The following is a 27,464-nucleotide window of genomic DNA, read 5'->3' as shown; positions in this document are numbered from 1 at the left end:
TACAATCAATTTCATCGTACGATTTTATTTACCTAATATCTCATAGAGCATTATGTTATATGTAGTATAATGCAACGCAACGTAGGATTAAGAAAGAAAATGGCGTCGAAACATGCACGCACAACTGAACATCAGTAATGCTTAATAAATCCGTGTAATCTAATTGTAAGTACGGAACAATACGTATTGTCGAGACTAAGCTGTACAATAGTCGAAGGGAATTATCCTGACAATAAGCAACAGAGGATATTCGATAACTGTTCTGTCAATATCTTCAATTTACCTTTTGTGATGTTGAGAAGATGATTACATCGAACATATTTTTGAATCCTACGGATGAACATGTTGCGATTGCATCGTGTCTTGTCCACTTCAATGTATTTTTCAAGTACATCATTATTGGTGGAATATAAAATTATTTCTGTATAGAAGTTTTATTTAAGAGAGGTAGCTTATTACTTGTATGAAATTTTGGGTAATTGGACTTTTGAGGTTATAGAATATTGGGCTTTTGAGGTTTCAGGACATTAGGATGTTGCGATTTTGGGATTTTGGGATATTGGGTTATTGAAATACGTTATCGAGTTTGCAGATATAACAATATTGGGGTTTTGGGAGTTTGGGACATTAAGGTAGTGAGATATGAAGATATTGAGATACTGAGATTTTGAGATATTGGGGTATTGCATTTTTAGGATATTGGAATCTTGGATTTTTAAGATATTGAGATGTTGAACTCTTGGGATATTGGGATCTTGGGATATTGGGATCTTGGGATATTGGCATCTTGGGATATTGGGATCTTGGGATATTGGGATATTGGGATCTTGGGATATTGGGATATTGGGATATTGGGATATTGGGATCTTGGGATCTTGGGATCTTGGGATCTTGGGATCTTGGGATATTGGGATCTTGGGATATTGGAATATTGGCATACTGTGATGTTGAGGTGTTAGAATGTTGGGATATTGTGATATTGGAATATTGGAATACTGGGATTTTGAGATATTGGGTTATTCGACCATTGAGGTTTTGGGATACTGAGGTAATGGGCTTTTGACATATTGGAAGTTTGGGATATTAATATATTGAGATGTTGAGATATTAATATCTTGGGATCTTGCGATTTTTGGATACTGGGTTGTTGGATGTTGAGATACATATTGAGATGTTGAGGCAGTGGACAATTGGGATTTTGGGATGGTGGAATATTGAGCTCTTAGCATGTTGGAATTTTTTGTCGTTGGGATATTAAGATATTAGGACATAGGAATATTGATATTTTGAAATATCGTCATATTGAATTTTTGGGATATTGAAATTTTTGGATATTGAGATGTTGGTATATAGTGGTTTTGAGTTTTGGGGATATTGAGATTTTAGAATGTCATGATAATGAGTTTTTAGGATATTGAGATTTCGTAACATTGATTTTTTAAGATATAGGAATTTTATGATATTAAAATATTGGAACTTTAAGACATTATTATATAAAGATTTAAAATACTGAAACCTTGATAATGTAACACAAAGTGCAAAATATTCCACGTCACAACAACTACATCAAACAAAAATGCTAACAGAGTTACGTTTCAAAAAACCGTGTCACGTCCACTTTATCAGTGCAGAAGCACAAAAATTCGATTAATCTCTTATCCTCTGCATAGAAAGTTGTAAACTAGAATTCCAAATAAAACGAAAGATAGGTGGAGAGTCGCAGAAAAAGCAATAAAATCGTGATGTTACTTAAAAATGCAACGCGCGGCCGGATAATCGTGTTACAAAATGGCGCGTGGGAAGGTTAAAAAAAAAGAGCGGTCTACAACGTACGAACTATGAATCGAGTGTCGGTAGCGACCATGTTAAATTATTTAACGGTTAACTCGGTAGCTGCAGTCGGTCTTCAATTTTAATATTCCTTTCAGCGGTATCGGTTAAACATTAATACTTTTTTCCCGCGGTTAGGTCTAGTGTAGAACATTATGATTTCTAGGACCGGATGGATGTACGCCAAGTTTAATTTGGCGACAGGCCAAGTATAATTTTCTCGGGGAAGTGATGATATTATCTTTTGGAGACCTATCGTGATAAATTCATAGCTCGGTTCGAAGAAATTAAATTCACTTGTTATTTTAATATACACCGTAAAAAAATTATAACCCACTTTAGTCCTCTTCTTCGAGAATTCTTGACGAAGAAAAGCCTTGTGAAGTTCTTTAATTATATTTTATTTAGGTGTCTTTCGCTTTAAATTATTGACAATTTTTGTTCACCTGCGTTTATTACAATTGCACGTGACGAGCTTAATTCAATTTATTTCAGATAAAATCGCAGGTTTCTGGGATTAGATTATAAAAATCGTTCTGGTAATTGGACGGAGACAGAATTTAATTATTGAGTGCACGCGATGCAATTTTTATTTTAAGAATTAAACGCAATTGTTATGTGAATGGAGGGTTTTTGAGGTTAGGAAACGAAACATGAAGTATCTCTAATTACAGTGTTATTCAAGCATGTTTGAAAATTTTTGCTTCTTAATTCTCTGTTATGATACTTCTTACAAAAATAAAGATTAATAAAATTCACGTCAAACGCAAATTATTTATATTTAAAGAAAAAAGAAGATAGACAAATACTATTAACATAATTTGGAGCTAAAGTTGAGATTCGAAAAGAGAACCCACGATAATAGTTGGTGAAAAAGTCTGGAAGTTACAGGAAGATAGGTCGCAGAAAACTTATGAAACCTCGAAGTGTTTACAAGTAAAACTAGTAGATTTTGGTAGGAAAATTCAGTAGGATATTTGGTGGCACTACGGTTCAGGTCAAGGAGAATTCAAAAACTCTCGATGGGTCGATAGTACGATGACGATGGAACAGCGGAAATATTTCTATTCGTATACTTTTTAATGTTTTCCTTCGATTCCCAAATCTGCTCTAGATTTCTCGAAACTTTCATGGCGCACAGCTTTCAACTACATTGGTCATATTTTCTTATACTTTGATGTCTTGGAATCAAATTTGTTCTGAACTGCAGATTGTTCTGGGATAGAGAGGTTATGCGATTTTTATTTCAAATGAAAGCTACAAATAAGTGAAAGGAGTAGCTTCGAATGTGGCAACAAATAAGTTCTTGTGAAAACAAATTAAAAAATTGTATTTATCAAAGGAGTTACTTTTAAATGATTTACCAGTTGAATTTTTATTTTAAGTAATAATTGAAGTCAAAAACATGTAAGAGTTGATGACAAATGTGTTTGCTATTGAAAATTGTTCGTTCATTAACACAACTCGATATTGAATATTATTCTCTTATGAATTATTTGCAAAGCACCTATGTTCCCTTCTTAATAATACATTTACAGAATTGCTCGTCAAATATTATCATTAATGTGTACTAAATTAAATTACTGTACTTTTTATATCGAAAAATTATTTTGATAATATTCAATTTTGTTAGACAACACATATTGTTCTGACGATTCATTTGTTCTATGTAAAACACTTTATTTGAAAGGAAAATAATATTTTATTATTAATAAAAATAATCATATTAGTGTCAGATCATTCGTTAATAGAAACTCATAGCATTAAATCATTACAAAGAATGTACATATTGTAAAGAACTAAACAAGTTGCAAATAAAATCGAATTGCCATGTTGATTGTCAAAGAGAGAGAGATCGTAACAAGGTGCAATTTAATTAAAGCTTCGAATGGAAGAAAGATATGTAGGTATATGCTAAAACAGCGTTTCGTGAAAATGAAGGAGCTAGTTTTTATTGCAGTATAAACCCGTACACTTGCATACTGACCAAGTTTTTTGCGACAGGTGTCGTAACTCTCGCTTTAAAGAACTTAAATGCAAAATTGCGTTTTACTTATAGTTTTATTTTACAATTGTAGTTGAAAGATCATTTCATTATGTTCTTTTCTCATAAATAGAAGAGATGTCTGAATCTTAAAGTTAGTAAGTTAAAAACTTTTTAAATTTGTGAATTTGAACATTTTCAAATTTCTATGTTCTTAAATTAATAAATTTGAGAAACAGTACTTCGATAATTTCATTTGAAAATTTCTACATTTTGGAGTTTGTAAATGTGAAAATTTTAGGGTCTGTATTTGAACATTTTTGCATTTGAAGATTTTTGAAGTAACAGGTTTGAAAATATTCAAATTTGAAAGTTTGAAAACTTTCTTGAAAACTTGTATTAAAAATTCGAGATTACTTCAAAAACTCGACAATTTGAAAACTTAAATTTTGTAGTCTGTAAATGTGAAAACTTGACAGCCTGAATTTGAATATTTCTGCAATTGAAGATCATAAAATATCTACGCCTCGAAAATTTCAAATTTCCATATACAAAAATTTTTAAATGTAAAATTTACAAGTGAATTGGAAGATCTAATAATGTATAATCCTTTGCATTTGAAACTTTATAAACATGAAGATTTATTTTATTCATTCGAAGTGGTGAGACTTCTTTTTCCTGCATCACCATTTTCTCTAGAGAAACGTAGCTCACTATGTATAAATTCCAGTTGACCGTAACTGTTTCCTATCACTTAAATTGAATTTGCAATATAGATACCCGTAGGAACTGACTTGATTTTACAAAAAAATGGGACTAAATTTATTTCTTAAATTCAATAACATTGGAAATCAATTTTCAGGATCATTAAATATAATATGTTACTTAACCTTCTAAAGCAGAATTTGAGGTTAAGTTGTTACAATATATCGTGGCAGTCAAGTGAGGAAATTAGGACGTTAGTAAGTTTGACAAATTAGGTCATTTTTGTCAACAATTTTTATTGTAGAGTATATAATATTTAATATAATATGGGTTAGGTTGTGGAAAAGTAAATAAAAACTTCTGGCAATAGAAAATAATCTGATAATAAGAATAAATACTTTTACTGTCAATCATTGAACAGAAGTCGTTGAAAAAGACAGTTCTTATTTCTGAAACTGTTCTCTAAATTATTTTCATTTTTTTCTTAAACAATTCATATTAAATATTTTTCTATTTAAGTTCTTTAAACAAGTTTAAAATTACGTTCTTTTGTTATGATTCAAAATTAAATTAAGTTACATTAAAATTATAAATGTTTTTCCTGTATTATATATACTGAGTCTTATTATTTAAAATATAATCTTATTTAATTTTATTATTTATTGTACTATTCTTATCTTTATTTGTACCATCTTTTTGTAACGTCACGTTTTGATATTATTATCACAATATATTAAACAAAATTATAAAAGAATTTTGTAATAACATGAAACTGCAATAAATCAATGTCATACACTATATTTTATAACTTTTTATATTTTTTACACGAAGTACGCAAAATTGCAATATGAATACTTTTCCATTGAATAAAGATAACCCATGAACTGATCGCCCCGAGGAAAAAAAAAGAAAACAAATAGTGATACAAAGAGGATATAGGAATTCCGGAAATTTTAACACGTTCTTTGAATTTCCGGAACAGATCAAAACGTTCACAATTCTGTGCGATTTCCAGGCACGATAGTTACACAAGTCTGTTTGATTGACGCGCGAATCCCATCGTACTTTTTTATCGTTTAGAAGAGGAATCACGAACAACGGGGATTTCACTATTGCTACGACGACTATTCAGACATTTTTCCTCTTTTACAAACCGGATTCTTTTTTCTGTCGGTAACAAAATACGTTCAGGAACTGGGTGATTAGGGACTGGATCTTTTTTAAGCTAATTTTGAATGTATAATCTCGTTCAAAAGACGAGAGCCTCACAATTTACTGTAATAATTTTATTAGAACAACTCGATGACAAATAACATTATTATTCGTATTTCAGAAATTAACTCTTTGCACTCGAAGGCATTTTTGCTGCAGCCAGATATCAACTTTGAAACATTTCAGTTCAAAAAGATTGCTGAATTTTTTTAAGATTCGACCATTGTTAATTGCCGCTATTGTCTGTTCTGCTGTGTTCATACATGTATAATGTTATAGATTTAGTTAAAAATTATTTATATCAAATTGTTGTATTAAACTGAATGGTGAATGTCAGTCACCTCTCGAGTGCAAAGGGTTAAGTGTATACAGGGTGTCTCACAACTAGTGTAGGTCTCTGAAATGAGGGGTAGCTGACGTAACGCGGACCAATCAGAGCGCGAGGATTACGCATGCGCAGACGCGAGAGCGACGGTTTCGAGCCTAGTGGCTGAGTGGGCGTAATCCTCGCGCTCTGATTGGACCGTGTCTTTCCTTAATAATTCAAAAACGAAGCTTTAAACCCCATTTTTGCAAAGGGAAATCTTATTCAGAATCACGTCAGGGACCTATACTAATTGTGAGACACCCTGTATAATATAATTTAGCTTATTTCATATAAGAAACCGTGGATAGTATGTAAGAAATACTTAAAGAAACAATTATTAAATATTATATTACATTATTGTTATTATTATTATTATCATTTTGCATAATTAAGCATACAAATTTAATGAAAATTTAATAACAGTAAATAAAAATGAATAGAAATTAATAAAAATTTAGACAAGTGAACAAGAAATAAATTATATCAAAGCTACAAATAACGAATATATATAACAATTTATTTAAAATATCATAAAAATTCCTAAAGTTGACAATCTTTTCACTTTATAATCTTTACTGACTCTTCTAAAATCACCTTTTAGTCCGAGTTCAAAAGAAATTTCATAATTCACATAAAATTATGAAAATGAATTCATTATGATTCGCGAAGTAATTTTTAACGAGCGAAGTTAATACTTCTGCTCTAAAAATGTTAGAATTATAATTCATACGTAATTACCCGCAATTGGACTGCTCTTTGCGCGGACTACTTCATTCCCTACATTGATGTTAGCTTTTCCGATTATTTAAGTTTCCAGGTTCCTTTAATTTGCTGCATTTCAACTGTTTGCTGTTCTATTTTTCTAGCTTTGTGGACTTCTAGTGCCTCGATCCTTTCTATTGTTTCTATTGTTTCGGGCTTCAATCTTCGTTGTTTTTCAGCTTATCCAGTTTGCTACTATCCTCGTTTCCTATATTCTAAATATCCAATAGCTTTCCACTTTCCTTGATATTCCTATATTTTAAAGCTGTGATTACTTAATGTTTCATTCTTGGATTGCTATTTTCTTCTTTCAAATATTGAGCGTCGAAAATAGCTTCTAAAAAGATTACATTATTTTGCAGGTCTTTTTTCAATTTTTAATGAAGTAGTTACATTGAAGTAGTTAGATTTACACTTTGGTACATGATGTAATCAAGTGATTTTTATTGACAACTATATGTTACATACAAATTAAACAGCTACTGGTTTCAATATTAAATGAGTTGACTTCAATTTATTTTTGAGAAATTTGGACACAGACAGGTTTTTATATAAATCATTTTTAAGATACTTAAAATAAATACAGATTGTCATTAACATAAATTAGAGAATATTTAATCTAATGCAGATAAACTTGACTTAACCTAATTTGATTAAATTAAACCCAAATATATGTATTTAATTTTGATAGATTTAATTTAAATTAATTTAAGCAAATTTAAATAAATATAATTCAATTTTATTTAACTTAATCTAGATACATTTCATTCAAGTAAGTTTACTCTAAATAAATTTAATTTAAAATCTAATGTACTGTAATTTTATACATTGAAAAATTATTTGAAAAATTTTGAAAAATATTTATCAAAAAATAAGTATGAATTTGTATAATTTCAATGTCCACAGTCTACCAACAAACCTATCCTATTTAATTTCTCAAACTCCCCACAAAATGCATTTGAAAATACAAGTACACTTCAAAAGTATCTAAAAACTGATACAGTCGAGATGCAACACGAACTAAAAAGAAAGCAGTGTCGAATAGGAGTAAACGATTCAGAACTTCTATCAGCGTGTTTAGATAACCTGGTTGGATATTGACACGAAAATCGTTCAATATCTATGCATACATATTTTTATGGGCTGTAGAGATCATTCGTTTGTGTATATATAAATATCGCTGTTTCCGTAATCCCATCACGGTTCTCCACACCACAGCCAACTGTATATTCAACCACATTTCACATTCACAAGAACATTTCTACATTTTTAATGTGAAACTTTTACTCGCGTGCTGGCGAAATTTTCGAGCGATAATTTCAAACAACCACTCGAGTTACGTATGTTTGTTTATAACTACAACTGAAAAGCGTGAAGCTGTTTTTGCGTTTGATGCTTTGTGTTTTAAACAGATATTAAATTCAAACTTTCTAATTGCTTATTTACAAAAATACAGTTTACATACACAGTTATTTATTTTTTTAGAATATGTGTTATTTATTTTCAAAATTCGTGTTTGTTTTATTGGAAGAAACAAGGGAATTGTTTTTAAAGGTAGTTTTTATTTTTTTATTACTGTGGCATTAATTTTTAAATTTATCATAGCTTCATTTATTTGATATGTATTGTATTTAAAAATATTTTATAATATTTGTATAAATTATTGCTATTATATATTTATATAAGTTAGTTATCATAACTTATTTACTCATATAATTGTTTTTTAAAATTCACCTCTTACTTCATAAAATTTTTTAACATTTTGTTTCAAACTATGCTTTTATGGTTTCAGATAATTATTCGATCAATTAGATTTGATGAAATTAATATCTACTGATCTTAATTAACATTACATGTGATGATTAATTTGTATATTAATTATGCTGTTTATATTAAAATATAATAAAGAAATAATAATAAATGATTTATTATAAAATATTACAAGTTCGAAAAAGTTTAATAAATATATTACAGTAACTGGAGAACATAGTTTCAACCTAATTAAAAACTTATTATACCCAAATAATTATCGGAACAAAAGGTGTATTGTTTATAGATACTTTTACTTTCAAAACTTCGATTAATTACTTTTACTTTCAGAACTGTAGAATATTAGTTACTTAATACTTTGTTTATACGAAATTATGAAAATGTATAGGTAAGTTGTGTATTCAACATTACAACATTACTCCGAAAGTCGATGTGTTAATTAAGAAACTTTGATAGCACTTGAAATCAGAGTAGGCGTCCATGTTTGCGCAATTACCGACCTATACTACTTATTACGTTAATTGAGATATAAAGTTCTATTACTTCGAAGTAAACTGCAAGCTGTTATTAAACTAAATGTATATGTTTAAGATGCTAGTTAACAATACAAAGATGCTAGTTAATAAACAAAATAATTCAACATTTTGTAAATATATATTCGCCTTATTATATTATAATGATACCTTTTATGACACAATAAAATTACATACAATTATATTGTAATTGTTCGATTGTAATAATTGTTGGAAACAATAATAAATCTAAAGACAATCAGTATAATTATTTTCTTTCTGCTTTCTTTTTTTATCGATTGCTGTCTATTTCCAGAAACAATTAGTACCTCTATAATTGGTTCAGTTAGCGTGTAAACGAATTCCCAGTGGAAGAGTCCTCGTTGTTTGGAGAATTGATTTTTTTAGCGGTTTTGCGTAGATCATTGTGGTGAATCAATTACAATAATGGAATCGAAAGAGACGCAAAAAACAACCATAGCTCTTTTTTGCAAATTTTCTACAGATTTTCCACAAAGTAAACTTTTTGGTTTGAGTGATTAAACCATTAAATAGATTATGTTCTTTTTTTTTTTGACTAATTACATTATTTTCATGAGATTGCAGAAATAATATTATTTAAGCTCTATATCTAATAAATTTTATTTTTCTCAAATGCTTTATTTTCAATAAATACATATTTAAATACATTTAATAAATACGTATATAAATACATTTAATAAATACATGAATATTCAATGCATTTAAATTGTTTAATATATTTCTTGATGAAATGAAAATTGATCTCCCTTTTCAAAATTCAAGTATTTTACTTCGAAAAATTTGTCGCCAATATTTATAGTCTCGAACACTTCATAAGACATATTGTCCAATCAGTTTATTGTCAACTGTTGAATTGCGAAGAGTTTTATTTTACGATCGAACTGCGTTATGTTCCATAAAGTCATTAGAAAGCTTGGTCATAAACAGGAGGAAAACAACTATGGTCAGACAACGAAAACGTCAAACACGATGAAAACCCGAAAAGTCATAATGATTAACCTCTTGACCTAGAATTTGGTATGTGCGCGTTCTTAAACCGACCTCAGCAATTTGAAGCGAGCTTGAAATCATTGCATGTATACCTCGAACAAATGACGTTTATTAAAAAATGCTAGTAATTCGAGTGTTAATCGAAGACGATAATACTTAATTATTTAATTAAATGACCTTATAGATATTTCGGAGGTGGAAAATTATAAAATTTCTTTCTTTTGTTATACGTATACAAAGTGTTATTTTATATGTTTTGTCAAGAATAAAATTGCATTTTTTGTGACTAATTAAATTATCGAATATATTTACTTTCTTTTGCAATTAACATATTTTACTATACCCTTAAAAAATTGTTAACGTTATACAATTTTTCTGTGAATAAGTTTTTAAAATACAAAATAATTATTTACTATTATTTTATAATAATTGTTACTTATAATTCAAAATATATTTTTATTTTAAATAGAGAAGATCATGCATGTTACGGATAGAACTGGCCAATTGAGGCATTTCAGAGCATGGGATGAGAATTTAAAGATAAACATAAGATTTAATGAATTTAGCGGGGTTTTCGGGGACGACTGGTCAAAAGCAGCAGGCATGGCGAGTTTCCATGCCTCGAAGCCCTACGTGCACGGGGAAACCTGTGGCCGTATTCGTCGAACACCATGAGTGTCTCGGCATGAAAAACACCATCGTAGCACCGGGGGTAACCAATCCGCCCGGGAGTGGTGGTGCTCACCAAAACACCGAGGGCCACTCCGCTCGGGAGAGGTGAGAACCCGGGCGGGGGCGAGCTTGCTTGCCCTGCGCTCCGGCTAGCTGTCTGCGGGATCGGTCGCACTCGAAGACGATAGATAATTAATTTTTCTAAGAAATGTACACGTGCGTGGTGCACGTGGCAATGGCACGTGGCAAAAGTGGCACGTGGCACATGCTCTGAAATTCCGAGAAAAATGCCAATTAATAAGTATTTGATCCACCGCGAAATGCCGGCGAACCCAGGTGCGCACTTCGGCAGAAAAGAAAGACACTCCTCGGCGACGTCTCCTGATGCGTAATTTTCGAGAAACGAGTACAAAGGCGCGGACCGCTCCGTTTGACGGCGGGTACCGGCAAGTGCCGGCGCGACATCGGTATCGGCGCGCGGCGTGGCGGCGCGGCGGCTCGGCCGCAAAGGGCGGGCGGCATCGCAAGGATCGGTCGTAGAGGGATGACCGCGAAGCCAAGGTCGACGGAGGGCACGTGGCAGATTTCGAAGAAATCGGGTGGTTGCTAGGAGACGTCGTAGGGGAGTGAAACGTATAAAATAAGCGAGGGCACCGGGCCCGCACTTCACTTCGATTCATTCTCTTATATTTGTTGCTACGCGTTTCATTCTTTATATTTACGAGGCTTCACTTATAACTTGTCACTACGGGACATACTTGTTGTCATTACGGACTTTACTTATATTTTGCAAAGACTTTCGTTGCGGGATCAAGTATTTCGGCTTTGATTGTAATATTGATGTCACTCGCAGACTAAATTATAATACGTGTGTTATATAATAATTGAAATAAACTGTGCGTATTCACCGTCGGAAAAATTGAGTTGTTCTGATACAATGCAACAATACATTAATTACAATAAAAATTAATTAATATTTATTTACTCGTACTTTTCAAACAAGGCTAAAAAAATTATTAATCTTCCACTTGTCATTTTATGAAGTTGGCCAGTTCACAATAATTTGCATAGTACTAGAATACGTACAAAGAATACGATCAAGTGATTCTTTACTAAATTAGTTTTTCCCTTTGTCTCATTAAATGCCAAGGATTATAGATTCGTAAGAATACTTCGATTCCGCTGTAATTCATAACAGACAAAGGAAAATGCTGATTTAAGAGCAGGCTTGTGTGTTAAAAAGCTTTTCTAGTACATTGGAAGGAATTTTCAGAGAAGGTCAAATACGTACAGGCTCATTCACAAAATATTCACTACTTTTCAAATGTTTTATTGATTTATAATTTCATAATTTCAAATAAACATGTAATTTCATAATTTCAAATGAATATGTAATTTCATAATTTCAAATAAACATGTACTTTCATAATTTTAAATAAACATGTAATTTCATGACCTCAAATAAACATGTAATTTCATAATTTCAAATAAACATGTAATTTCATAATTTCAAATAAAAATGTAATTTCATAATTTCAAATAAACATGTATATTCACAATTTCAAATAAATAAATAAATATGTAGATAGAACAAAAATTTGCAGAGAAAGTAAAATATGTATAGACTCATTCACAAAATGTTGTATATCTTCAAAAAATTTTGACAATTTATAATTTGATAGATTAAGATGATTAAATATTCAGGTTGGAAAAATTCTTCAGATAAAAGTAAATATGTATAGGCTCGTTCATAAAGTGTTCACTACTTTTCGAACATTTTATCAATTTAAAATTTTATAATTTAAATTTGAATATTTTATTAAATACTTGGAGGTTTGTCAAATGGGAACGACTAAATATAATATTAATTAACAATATATGTACCTAATACAAAACATTCACTGAAAATAATAAATAATTGCGATAATAAAAATTGTAGTTAAAAAATTAAAATTGTGATAATAAAAATTGCAATTAAAAAAAGGAAGAATGTGACGATAAAGATTGTAATTAAAATCGAAAATTATGACAATAAAAATTGTAATTAAAAAATGAAAAATGTGACGATAAAAATAGTAATTAAAAAATGAGAATTGTGACAATAAAAATTGTAATTAGAAGAGCATCCACAGTTCAAAGTAGCACTAAAATCGATAATAAAAATAAACATAAAGATGACAAAACTGTTTCTGAACAACATCCGATCCCGATTGCGGGTGAGTGTTATTTAAATCGAATTCCCGTTGGAATTCTATGAGCTGCATTATCTCCCTATTCGTAGAGAATACGTGACTTGTGAGGATTTAGCAGACGATAATGTTCGTTACGTGTTTCCTTCGTGATGCGGACTTTATACAGCCAGTTGCTTCGAAACTACGCTCAGGATACATATTTAGTCGGAAACGCGAAACTGTTCTCGGACAGTGAGGCAAAAGAAGAGATTGAAAAATATGTGTAACGTTGTAATTGAATCCACTCTCGCTCCCATTTTGCTTCGCGGGACATGCATGATTGATGAGACTGAACAATGCACCTAGAGACGCTCCAGGGACAAACGCTATATGCTTTCTTCGCGATTTTTTTCTCTTTGACTCTCGTGGATGCTGCATCGAAGTTAAAGAAACTTGACACTTCACCATGAATGGTAACGTTGTTCAGGAATACTATTTTTCATTATAGCGTGAGTGGTTTTCACATATGTTTCTGTCTAAAATTTTACGTTCTTCTGCAAATAAAAAATTTTCAAGTTTGAAGTTTGAAATAAATTCTTGTTTTCAAGTTTGAGATTTATGCTCTCGTTTTTGGGTGTCAAATTTAATTCTCCTGTGTTTGTTCTGTAATGAGGATGATAAATCTATTTGGTATCTGAAGAGTGAATATCCTTCAGACTGCTGACCCATGTCCAAACTTATGCATGGGGTGTTCAAGATAATGTGGACTAGTCTTTTTATTAGATGCAGTGAGAATTTAAAGGAAATGGAAAAGAAAAGTGTATTGTGTTTTACTAATAAGGGAGATATTTCATTTTTCTTAAGGAAACGCTTTGCATTTTTTAATGTCGTATAAAAACGCTTATCAAGAATTTACTTATGTGATTATGTCTTTTAAAGACATATGAAGAAAAAGACGGGAGAAATTAACATTGCATGAAATGTACATTAAATTATATATTCTGAAATTAATCTAAACGGATGCCTAAATAAAAACAAAATTTGAGACAATCCTTATTACAACAAATTAGCTAGGTTAAATTATAATTTGAGTTCTTTCTATAGAAATTGTAAATTTGTACAGGATTAAATAGATTAAATTACTCTACTGCTTTAATTTACCTGATAATGTTAGATGTAACGTGGATAACGTAAGTTCAACTTTATTTATAATTTAATTTGAACTTTCACGGTGGGGCAGTACGTAATTATGGTAGGTTTCCCTAGGGGTAATGGCGATGTAGTGGACAGCATAGTATTCGCAGTATTTCTGGCATTAATGTATAGTAATGAAAATCTCCGTAAACCTTTTACACGTAAACACATTGAGAATCTAACATAAATAATTAAACGAAAGAATAATTTTTAAAATTCTTAAAATTCTTAAAATTCTTAAAATTCTTAAAATTCTTAAAATTCTTAAAATTCTTAAAATTCTTAAAATTCTTAAAATTCTTAAAATTCTTAAAATTCTTAAAATTCTTAAAATTCTTAAAATTCTTAAAATTCTTAAAATTCTTAAAATTCTTAAAATTCCTAAAATTCCTAAAATTCCTAAAATTCCTGAAATTCCTAAAATTCCTGAAATTCCTAAAATTCCTAAAATTCCTAAAATTCCTAAAATTCCTAAAATTCCTAAAATTCCTAAAATTCCTAAAATTCCTAAAATTGGTAAAATTCCTAAAATTCTTAAAATTCTTAAAATTCCTAAAATTCCTAAAATTCCTAAAATTCCTAAAATTCCTGAAATTCTTAAAATTCCTAAAATACCAAAAATCCCAAAATCTCTTAAAATTGTAATTTTAAAAATATTAATTTGGAAAAAATTTCATACCATTTCCAATCATAAACTCTTCAGTGGCCAACTACTGCGACAACAATTTATATTAACCTTTCTATCCAGCATTATTTTTATTTTCCAGTGGAGCCGTCTTTTCTGAAAATTAATACGTTATCTCCTACACCTAAATATCGTTAAATAATTTCGCAGATGTCGGTCGCGATTAACTAGATATTGGTTGTTGGAGTATTGATTACGGAATCTAATATTATAACCAAAAAATGCTAAATGAAGTTTTCCCCAGTTGCATGCTAATGAAGCCTGTTTAACATTGCCATTTTCCCTAGGGAAATTTAACCTGCTCGTCCTTGCGTGTGCTACTGTTTCGATGATCAGAAACTGTAAATATATTAAATTGTCAATTTTACGTAACTATGCATCAAATTTTTATACTTCAATAGATAAATTATAATTTAGTTCATAAATTTAAATAGTTGTAGTCTTACATTAACATTTATCTAATATAATATAAAAGAGTACTCATAATTTTACAGTTTTTGCATTTTGTATTTTTGTGTAATTATACGTTTCAGAATATAATTTTATTTTGAACTTATATAATTTCAAGTTAATAAAAATGAGTTCACTAATTTTTATGATTACTAATTTCTTCACGAATTTCTTTTATTTAAATTGTTAAAATATTAAATGATTTTGATCTGCAAATAAAATTTGATACAAAATGCATAATCTAATTTCAATTTTTGTAATTAATGATTGAATAATTATTGAAATTAATTAAAGTGTCAATTAAAAATTATCTTGTTCCAGTTAGGGCATTTAGCATGAACTTTAATTAAATGGAAATTTTCCTTCGGTTGGTGTTACATGACATTTTCATTAAATTCAGATCGATCTCGGTTCTATACTTTTCGATTGCATATTTTAGGTAAATACTGTCTTAGTTTTCTTAGTTTTTTCTTAAATTTATTATGAATAAATATTTTTATACTGATGTCAGACTCATGAGACGTGTAATCAGCAATAAATTAATATTTATGTTGCTAATTTTTACACATATTGTACCATATACATGTTACATATTGTAACAAATTGCAAATTTTGTTTAAAATATACGAATAAACTAAATTTTAAATGACACCGGTTCTCCGGTTCATAAAAATAAAATTAAATATCATTAATAATCATAAAAGAAGTTAAAATTTACGTTTTTAAATGAACAGTTAAATATACATATACTTTAAAAGATATTTAATTAAACATACAATAATAAAACAAAGAACGACGTAAACACGCAGAATAACACAACTTATTGTTTCCAAGACAAAGAAGAAAGAATTGTTTAAGTGAATGAAAAAGCATGGAAGTAATAGTCATAAGATTTCTTCTAATTATTCTTTAATTTCTATGTGTCTTAAGCTTCCTCGTTACGGATCCTCATGAATAGTGTATATCATTTGTACGTTCTGGAGTACAAAGAAATTTACATTGAAAAGATTTATTCGCTTCCTTTCCATTGTTATATTCTGAAGTCTACTGAATACTTGAATAAGTACTGTTTCCTTGGAATTGAAATTAAATATTTACCAGCTCTTCAAAAAGAAACTGAACCAGACTTTTTTTCGAATGATCGGTCAACTTTCAATAATTTGCTGACATTATGCAGTTGCATTTATTAATTGATCAACTTTGTTTGACATAGTTTTGCGATTCTACAATTTTTCATAATTATTTTGAATATTAATAAGGATTAATAGTTAGGTATTATATATGGTTAGGTTAGGTAACTGGATTCAGGGTTATGATATCCAGTTGGACAGATTTTTGTGGAACTACCAGTGAAAATTAAGGGAAAAACTTTTTGGCAATATAATGAGAGATTATGCATTCATAATACTACAATCGGTACTGAAATTTGTACTGTTTATGTTAGTAGTTTATATTAGATTATTTAAGATTATCATATTAGTATAATCAGATTAGATGTTATTACATTATATTATTATATTAGTAATTAATATACTATTAATATTATTAGATAACTGATTTTATAACCTCGAAAGTCTGATAATATATGTGTGTGATATAGAATGAAACAAAACTACTGTTTTTAAATACTTTAACTATATTAATTACTTTTATTATTGTTACTAATGTATTTATTGTCTTGTTATTAACTAAATAATTATTTATCATAAAAATAAACTTTCATATTAATTCGAAGTTTAAGTTCAGAGAAAATGACTGCATATATTCATTAATAATTATTAATGATTGTTAATTGCACCAAATGATTTCGAAGCATAAGGTCGAAACTAATTAACCTATTAGCGTGGAGATTAAAATGATTTGATGACACATCTGTTGCAAAGTAACATTCATGTATCGATTAAAAGCTTGAAATTAAAATAAACCTCATCGAATGACAATAATTGGGATGATTGTTTGTATACTGATGATATAATCTGATGTTCTAATTAATCGAACAGCTTTGATTTCAATAATTTGATTACAGACTATTACCATAATTACCTACTGTCATCAGAATAAATAATAATTAATTTGAATGGGTGATCAGATTATTATGATAATTTTGAAATTATTTACTAAAGTCAAATTAACATGCATTAACTTTAAATTGCAGTAAGTCAAGATTAAATGACACTTCGATTAAAATATATACATTCACATATATTAAATAATGTATAACAAGACCTACATAATTTTAAAAGAAGATTTTCAAACTTCTAGAGTGCAAAGGTGTTTTATAATAAATTTATTATAAAATTTATAATATATTCAGATAGATGTATTTTCACCACTTAGACATACAATTTTAATTTCTTCAAAATATATGTATATTTATGCCATATTTATTTCTTCATGTCACCATTCGTACATGTAATTGCTCCACTTTTAAAATAAATATTTTCAATATTTATTTCACAGTTTGTTTTTCAAACAACAGATGAACAAAAATGAACTCACAAATCATCCACGTCGAGTCACAGAGTTGTCAACAAAAAACTCTGTCAGTTTAAAATGGCACTTTGCCATAAATATACGTTTCATTACACACCGTTGATATATTACAGCAATGTCCATCTGTAAAGATATAGTTGAATTGTCCATCTAGTATGTATTAAAAACGTCAAGAAATATATTTTATTATCGCTGTTACAGTATCGCAAAAGCTGCTTCACCTGATCCTATTACTTCAATTACCTGTTAACCCTTTGCACTCCTTAATTTCTATTACTAACTTCTTCATTTACAAAATAGATCAAAAAGAAGTTCTCAATAATATTTGCAACAGTGTGCAGTATGTGACATATAAATTTTTCATTTATTACAAATAGTTAATTATAAATACTAAATAAATGAAGATATATATAATATATTCAATCAATCTATTTATCTAAATTATTTATGAGATGTGATGTCAAGCCATAGTCGACATAGGACTCCAAAATGTTAAACATCTGATTAATTGTATAATATTACTAAAACTTGTAAACATTATAAAAATAATTTCATAAATATTTCGCACGTACATATTTTGTGAAGAAACCCCATTGAAAATAAGTAAGAAATAACAGTACTCTTCTCTAAATTATGAACTTTATTTATGCTTCGTAAGAACGTCTCGACTCTTTCAAAAGTGTACGAGAAGTGAAGCTACGCTGAGATCCCCAAAAAGAAAATCTGGACGTCCACTTAAGGAAAATAGAAACTATGCTTGCACTGTGTTTATTACCATGGCTTTCGGTGACAGACATTCTTAGGTCCTTAGACTGGAGGGTGCCAGTACGATTTTCTTAGAGCGCGTCTACATTACTGTTAACTAACTGCTAGTAGCATTGCCAGTTGTTGAATTTTTATATTTCTTGTTTTGTGCTTATTAAATCTGTTGTTGGAAAAAGAAGAGAAGAGGGAAAACAAATAATTGTCATTCTGAAATCTTTAAATCGTCTCCGAAATCTTACGTTCACACATTCTTATGTATGTAAATTTCTACGTCTCCAAGTCCAAATTCCTACGTCTTGAAATCCCACGTCACTAAATCTCTACGTGCCCAAATTTCGACGTTTTCAAATTCCTATATTCTCAAATTCCTACGTCTCCGAAATCCCACATTCTCAAATCCCTACGTCCCAAAATTTCCAAATTTCCAAATTCCTAAATTTCCAAATCCCTACGTCTCCAAATTTCTACGCGTTCAAATACCTACGTTCTCAAATTCCAACGTCCTCAAATCCCTACGTTCCCAATTCCCTATGTCCCCAAATACCCACATTTCCAAATCTCCACGTCTTCAAATACCTACGTTCCCAAATTCCAACGTCCTCAAATCTCTACGTCTCCAAATCCCTACGTTCCCAATTCCCTATGTCCCCAAATACCCACATTTCCAAATCTCCACGTCTTCAAATACCTACGTTCCCGAATTCCAACGTCTCCAAATCTCGACATTTCCAAATCCCTGCGTTCTCAATTCTCTATGTCCTCAAATCTCTACGTCTCCAAATTCCTACCTCCCCAAATTCCTACATCCCCAAATCTCTACGTCCTCAAATCCCTACATCCCCAAATCTCTACGTCCTCAAATCCCTACGTCCTCAAATCCCTACGTTCTCAAATACCTACATCCCCAAATCTCTACGTCCCCAAATTCCTACACCCCCAAATCTCTACGTCCTCAAATACCTACACCCCCAAATCCCTACATTCTCAAATACTCTGTGTCCCCGAATCCCTATATTTCCGAAACTCCACATCAATTTATTAATAATCAAACAGTATTTGAATGAAACTAAAATTCATGTAATATGTCATCGTTACAAATTGCAATAATATCTTCATTGCACCAAACAATGCAGAATGCAAGAAGTACTACTCCTTTAGCTTGTTACTGTCAAAATTAATTTGTAGAAACAGACTATTTGTTTAAGAAGAAAGTGTCTATTAAATATGTAATAAATAACATAGTAATAGGAAATAGATTTCAAGAGCAATAAATAAATTTCAAGATTAATTGATTTGGGGAAATAAAACGAAAATTCATGTCATATCTCGTATTTATGATAACATTTAGAAACAGATAACAATTGACGTTAGTTTTGATTCACAGCTCCCATGAATATTAAACATAAATTAGGTTTGAGAATAATAGCGCCAGAAGTTATTTAGATAACCGAGAGGCAACAGTGCTAATTAGGTTTCCTAATTCACTCGTGGAATTCGGTATGAGATGGTGCGCAAGATTACTTACTATTGCTATATCCTCGTATATTAACAAATAATTAATAGCTAATATGTTATTAATGGCAAATGGAGAAAATAGGAAATTATGTAACAGAGTGTACAGAGAAAATGGCGAAGTTAATAATAATAATAAATTATGTAATAAATAATTATGTAGAATGTATACTAACATTCACTTATACCAAACTTGACATTAACATCATTAAAAGAGTAAATAATAATGAAGAAGTTATTTAAAATCTAATTTCTAAACATAAGTACTATTTTTCTAAAAAGTATTTTATTTCCTTTCTCTATTATTTATTAATAATATTCAACCCAATTGAACTGTATACAAGTATTTGATTCCTAACCTTAAAATTTTGTTGAATCACATATTCAAACCGAATATAAGAACATAAATTTTGAAATAAATTAATCTAAAAATCAAAAGTTGCTAAAAGTAATTCTTGAAATGCAGATACAGTTCACATACCTGTAAATAGAAATGGTGTAATGTATATACAATATGCAAATGAAAAAAGAACATAAGCAAGGGAAAGGAGATTGCAAGAACCTGATGGTGCATCTTCGTCTCTGTCCTAACAAGCAGAAGCTGAGTGGATGACCCAAATCCCGAAACAGCTCGTTCGTAATTAGCAATAAAAATGAGAAAAAAAGCCAGAGTGACTACCCTGCTACAGGAAATGGGGGAGGGTAGAAAAGAAGAAAAGAGAATGAAATTCTTCTGCAGTCTGCAACGCTAAACGAAGAATAACAAGCGTGTTGTTTTGTAGAGAAATAAAGAACTGTGTGGCGGGAAATTCGAGATAATGTAAGTCAATTTTGGTGCCGATGTCTTTTCCATTTTAACATTAGATTTATACATTTGTAGTAAACAAAAATTAAATTTTAAATTGAAATCTGTAAAATATGTAGAACGAGAATTCATTTATTTACAACTTTTTATTAGAAAAATTAATAAAAAAGATTTTAGTGAATTTTATTTAGATATTTATTCAGACATTCAAGAATTTATTTAGATGTACATTCATACATTCAAGAATTTATTTAGATGTTCATTCAGACATTCAAGCGTTTATTTAGATATTTATGAACAGTTTATAATTTACAAAAGCTGCTTGTTTTTTTCGTATTTATCTTTAAAAATATAGTTTCATATTTCAAACAGACACGTTCAAATATTTACAATCGATAGCGACAAATGCATTTACTGTAAACATGTTCAATTTACATAGAAACGATTTTCCACGCGCTAAAAATTTACACAGCACATTTTATCTTTTTCTCTTTTCTTTTCAGGAAATATAATAATTTATAAAAGTGTGTATTTCTGCAGTGTATTTGTCATTTCGCGATAAAAATATTTAAATTTTTATCTTTATTGACGTACAAATTTATATAAAAATTAATGAACATAGGAATTATGAATATACAGGACGATTCAAAACAAGCGTAACACACTTTGTATAAAATGTTGCACAAATGCTTGATTTTCACTGTTTATAATAAATATTGACTAACGTGATAAATACCGATTTATACGATTGCAAATGTGGCCAATGCTACAATTAAAATTTACGATTGCGGCGACCCTTTTCATAACTCACATTATTACGAATGCGGCTAACAATTGTTTGCCCGTTTGCGTGTTTGCATTAATGAGGAAACATTAGTTTCTTCGTAGTAGAAAATACAGCCGAAGCGTAAATAATTCACGATTTGTCCAACGAGAAATTTGAATGACAAATATTCAGAAATAAAAGCTTCTCGTAATATTTTACCTTTCCATTTTGGTCATTGGAAAACATCTGATGTTCGAGTAATATTAATTATTCTTTTGGGGGTGCTTAAATTATTAAATTAAAGTAAAATCACAGTAAGGTTAAATACATAAGTACGTACTATTAAAACATACATGTTAAACGGTAAATAAAAACAGTATTCTTTATTCAACTTGCAAACCGCAAAAATATAAGAAATAAAACAAATCAAAAATAAAATGATAAAATAATAATTACAAAAACAGTAACAGACATCGTACACATGTAATAAATAGAATTATATAATGTTTCCAGGAAAATAGACTTGAAAAAATAAATATTACTCATTGCACAAGTTTTACATAAAGCTAGAAACAAAATAAATCTGCAACACGAATTACCACATATATTTGCGCTTTCGAGCCAACGATAATTTTATAAGTTTATGCGTCCAATGTTTCCCGTGTTGCACTTTATAAGATAGATGTCGCGTACTTTATGGTGTCTCCCCAGGTGCACTCTATGAGCGCACTGTACGTGTATTTATTATCGAGTGCACATCCACGGAATGAGACTCGCTCACCAAAGGTACTCACAACAGAACGAACCCCGTTCAATAATAATCGACAATTTTCGACGTTGAAAGACCACCACGAATTATTTTGTAAATCTCGTTCGTTCTGCTAGGTAGCTGGTTTTTATGGCCATTACGCGTAGCCGTGGAAAGTTATTGCTCGTTGTGGGTAGTTTACTAGCTCTAATGCTCCCGTAGAAACCGTATATATTTCTACGTACCAACAATGTCGGTAATGTCTCACTCGGGTCATATAGAAGTTGAGTCGTCACCGTGCCGTGTTTTAACCGACTTGGAGACATTGTGATACATGGGGACTTTTAAAATTAATAAGGTTGAAACACTGATTAAATATTTATCGTAGATGTTTATTTACATATTAGAGTATGATACTTACATATCATGGTACCCTGTGGTATTTAAATATCAATTTTCTTCTGCAGGGATATTGTACAATAGATATTTTATACTAGAATAATGTAATGAGTTTTATTTTTTTAGATTCATTTCTTTTACCTTTTACCTTTTACCTTTCTTTCTTATATTTCTTCAGTATTATTTTGTTATTCTTTTTTTAATATTATCTTTCTTCTTCATTTATTTTTCAGTACTTTCAGTACTTTTCGAAAACTCTGCAATGATTTATTAAATAATCTATATAGATTGTTCATTTTTATTTTAAATCCATAAATTAATAGATATTTGCATATAAAAAAATGTAAGTATCGAAATTTCAAAATCTTGCATCTTTTAATATTTATCCAATACTTGTCATTTAAATAATGTCCAGTACTGAAATAATTTTATGCTATTTTTTGAAAGTTAGTATATCTTTTATTATGTTAACATAATGGTTTATGTAATAATGTTTATTTAATAATGTTTATCTGATATCTATCTAAAAATGTTTATTTAATAATGTTTATGTAATAATGTTTATCTAATAATGTTTATCTGATGTTTATCTAAAAATGTTTATGTAATAATGTAAGTATTATAAGTCGAAATGACACATGAAAGGTGTCATTTTCTAAATTACTGCAGTTCCCTGCATGCATGACTATTTCAAGAATCGATTGTCCAATTTCTATGCGCCTTCTTTTTTTATTTACAGCAATTCGTTGGAGAGGTTTCAGACAATATACTGCCATAGCCATAGGAGCAGGAATAAAAAATGTGAACCATTTTAGTTTCCTTGCCATGCTCTAAGCTGGACGTAAAATATAGTACAAATTATGTAAGGGAGAAAAAGAATCTCGTAAACCATATTAAAGTTGAAATAATACAAAAGAACCTGTATCAGACACGTGTCTCAAAACGAATAAATTAAATAATTTTGTGAACGCAATTTTTCGCGTCGAAAATTCTTACTAAAATATTAGTAAAAATATACAAAGAATTATTTTCTTATAAAAGTACAAAAGAAAAGTTTGAACTTGGACATTCAGAACGGGACTTTGCGTACTCAACCACTAAAATCAAGCATAAAGGATTCATAGCTAATAAAGTTTCCCTAAACGGTCTCTTAATTTCAAATTGAGCAGCTAACACAGAATTAAGTCGACTTTAAGTATCGAAGTTAGTTAAACTAAGAGGCAACAGAATTTCGTAGACTGCAGGTCGTAATTCCTGTTAGCTCGAGACGAGAATAGTGTCAGGCGAAGGAGATTAGAATATTTATTACGACATTAGGGAATATTATACTCTATTGCATAACAGTGTATTAGAGCCCTACACGAGTCAGGTACATCGTATGAATTCGAAATTTGACTATGCAAAGGTGGAATTTGCTATTTTAACGGGCACAGGTTGAACTGACCAATTAGGTTGACGTGTAATTGAATTCCGTAAGTTTCGGTACGTGAGTTGACTCATAAGACACGTGCGTTTCACGTGGAATGAATAATGCAGGTTGTAAGATAGTAATATATCAGTTATTATACGTGTAATGGATTCTTGTAAATAGGAGATATTGATACTGTTTAATTCAAAAATTAGGGTATATAATATAGTATAGTATGTACATTATGTATCTAAGTATTCAAAATTTAGGATGTATGAGTATGTTGATTTAATTATAACAGTGTTCAAATTTTTAATACAAAATTCTACAAATATCATTGAAAAATTAAATGCTGACTTAACGTAGAATTCAATGTGCTGCATAGGTTAGGATAACAATTGGTAACCTAACCTATTCAACTTCCAAGGATCAGAATTGTTTAATGAATTCTTTTGTTACATTAGACAAGCAGTAAAATTAATTTATAAAAATAGTAATGCAGTTATTTTTATTGCTGATCTTTGACTAAATAGATATTGTAAACATAATTAGAAAGTGATAATATGGTGATTAACATATTTGGTACAGTGAAACTGTATTTGGTATTGAAACTGTGCTTCAATATTGCTACATAATAATTTTGTATTAAGTCAATAAGCATGTGATAATTTTGTACTAATTTAATAAACATTTGATAATTAATTAATTTAGTAAACATATGGTAATTGTGTCCTCACTCAATAAACATAATTTTGTACTCATTTAATAAACCCAATAATTTTGAACTAATTTAATAAATATATAGAAATTATGTATTTTAATGAACATCTAAAAATTTTGTCCTAACTTAATAAACAAAGTACAAAATTTTTAACAAATATCAGAAAACATGATCCACACATTCTCATCAATTTTGCAAACCTTAAAGAGTAATCAAACTTGAATCTGTAAACACGCCACATTAAAAGTGTATATTTTAAAAAACCAACACTCCTTAAATTTTTACCAAAATTAATTACATCAATAATAAGTACAAATTATTTTCTCTTCACTCCTCAATTTTCCACAACATTGAAATCCAATTCTCAGAAAACCGTCACGGAAAACCAAGTGTTATTTGTAATAAATTCCCCTGTACAAACACAAGATCCCAGGAAAGAATATCGATGTCCTCTCAGGTTTCGATTTCCTCGAATCAAAAAGAAACACTCACCGCGCACAATAAACATTCAGGGGAATTTCCAAATCGAAAATATTCAACCCTATCAATCGATTTCTTGTTACATCTTCTGCTATACAACAATCACATCTTAATTATTAACTCTATTGTCTCCTGGATTCAATTTTACCGCATAGAAGGAATTGCTGTTCGATAGGTTCAAAGCCTTAAGTGGATCCTCTTTGACTTGAACGATTCGGGACAGCTTTAAGCGAATTCCCTTTATCACCATCGAGAATATATTACCGCCAGTGTTTATTGTACTTTGATAACGACAGGGACCCTTTAACCATGTTATCTAGACTACAAAAGCTTCGGACGGAAATAGTCCGGCGAAAACTGTGGTTGCTTTTCTGGAACAAATTCGATACACCTCTGTCGTCGATTTCTAGCGATTACCGAATCGTAGAAGAAAGAAAGGGAAATAGCTTGGGGTTTTAGCAAAGGTTAGTCCTTTGAAATCTCGATCCGTATTACTCGTTTCACCCCTTTGAACGTCTAATGTTTTCGATATTCGACGAGCCGAAGATTGTATCGGCAGCTGGCCATCCGGCGTATCGAATCTTCGATTTGTTCTTTTATTTCACCGCGTTTGTCAGAAACTGGTTAGCCGATATTTCATTGGCACGAATGGAAGGCTGTTTGTTGCGTTCGTTTAATTGAAACGTCTTTTCAAGTAATGGAAATCGTGGATTATGAGAACGGAAATACTTTCTTTGACAACGCTCGACCCAAGAAAATCGGCCTTATTTCAAAAAGGGTTGAATAATTTCTGTTTACATACATCGGGTAATGGGTTCTGTCACGGTATTGATAAACTCGGGAAAAGTTTATTGGAAAAATGTCGATGCACGTTTTTATATAAATTATTGTAAATTTTAAAATCGCTGGGTGCTGCTAATTTATTTTTTAATAAACTTGCTTAATGCTGCTAATTTAGTTCCTAGTGAAATTGTGTATTTAAACTATAATAATAAAAAACTATCAAACTTTAGTAAAAATGTACATAGCACATTTGTAAAAAATATAAAATTCTTTCTTTTTTAAATTAACAATAAATTTATATTGCAGAAAATGTAAAATGATCATGTATTATTTATCAAACTTCAAATTATTTATACTAATTTTTCAAACAGTATACTGAAAATATTTGTACAAAATTATTGTTAAATTTTGCTCTAAATAAATTAATTTTTCAGATTTCAATCAAAATTGAATTAAATTGAATTTTATTTTTTGATATAAATTTGTAGAGAAGCTGACTTAATTTAAAAATGAAAAAGATGTTAAATTAACATATAGCAATATTATTACTAAACATAGCAGTGTTATTCAAACTATCTCTCCACTATGTCAACCTAATTAACCGAATATTGCAGTATCGATCAGTGGTCCTCAGAGTATTAATATTAATATTTCTCATTGATCTGATGTAATATCGATGAATCTTTGAACAAGTAAATATCAATTATATTTAAAAAATTGATACTCTCTGGTTAAAGGACCTCAATAAAGTTAACGTTTCAGAAAATAAAAAATATTAGGCTTCTAATAAAAAGAGGAGTATCAGGTGTAGTTTTATGCACGGATTGTGTTAAACTAAACTGAATGCAGTCAAAGGGGTGCAAGATAAAAGAAAAGCACAATTCGTCTGGCCAGACCGGGTGCAATTCACTAATTTTATACAACGAGAAGACCGTACTACGTTCACGTCCTGTGTAATAGATGGAAGGTTTCGAGGAAGGTATGTCGCAAATTAGAATGGACGAGAACCAACCTAAAGACTTGTAATTATCACTTATCACCCATGCTGCTTTAACATTTAGCCGGAAGCAGCAACTTTGATATTAAATAGCGTCATAAAAATTGGCTCACGTAGAGCACTTCTGTTGTACTATACTTTACGTTATCATTTATCAGCGTTATCGGCTAATGAAGTGTAATTTTAGTATTGTATGAAACATCATTATCGTTTCTTATCGGTTTAAGATAATTTGTCGAGT

The 27,464-nt window shown here is 30.0% G+C and overlaps 1 protein-coding gene across 5 annotated transcripts in view; it reads left to right on the top strand.

Annotated features, from left to right (window-relative positions):
• The window catches only part of LOC100880189 (putative G-protein coupled receptor No18), a 105,936-nt gene that overhangs the window by 20,060 nt on the left and 58,412 nt on the right, over positions 1-27,464 (top strand). For 2 of the 5 annotated variants that reach the window (XM_076531738.1, XM_076531740.1), the window contains exon 1: positions 13,204-13,490. The exons of the other annotated variants lie outside the window; for them this stretch is intronic. The gene's annotated coding sequence lies outside the window, so the exon portion shown is untranslated. Of the gene's footprint in view, positions 1-13,203; positions 13,491-27,464 lie in introns of those variants that run through there. 5 annotated transcript variants of the gene reach the window in all.

Source organism: Megachile rotundata, chromosome 5, assembly GCF_050947335.1.
Source record: "Megachile rotundata isolate GNS110a chromosome 5, iyMegRotu1, whole genome shotgun sequence".
NCBI lineage: Eukaryota > Metazoa > Arthropoda > Insecta > Hymenoptera > Megachilidae > Megachile > Megachile rotundata.
Note: the sequence above shows the minus strand (reverse complement) of the source record. Positions and strands in the feature narration are given on the sequence as shown.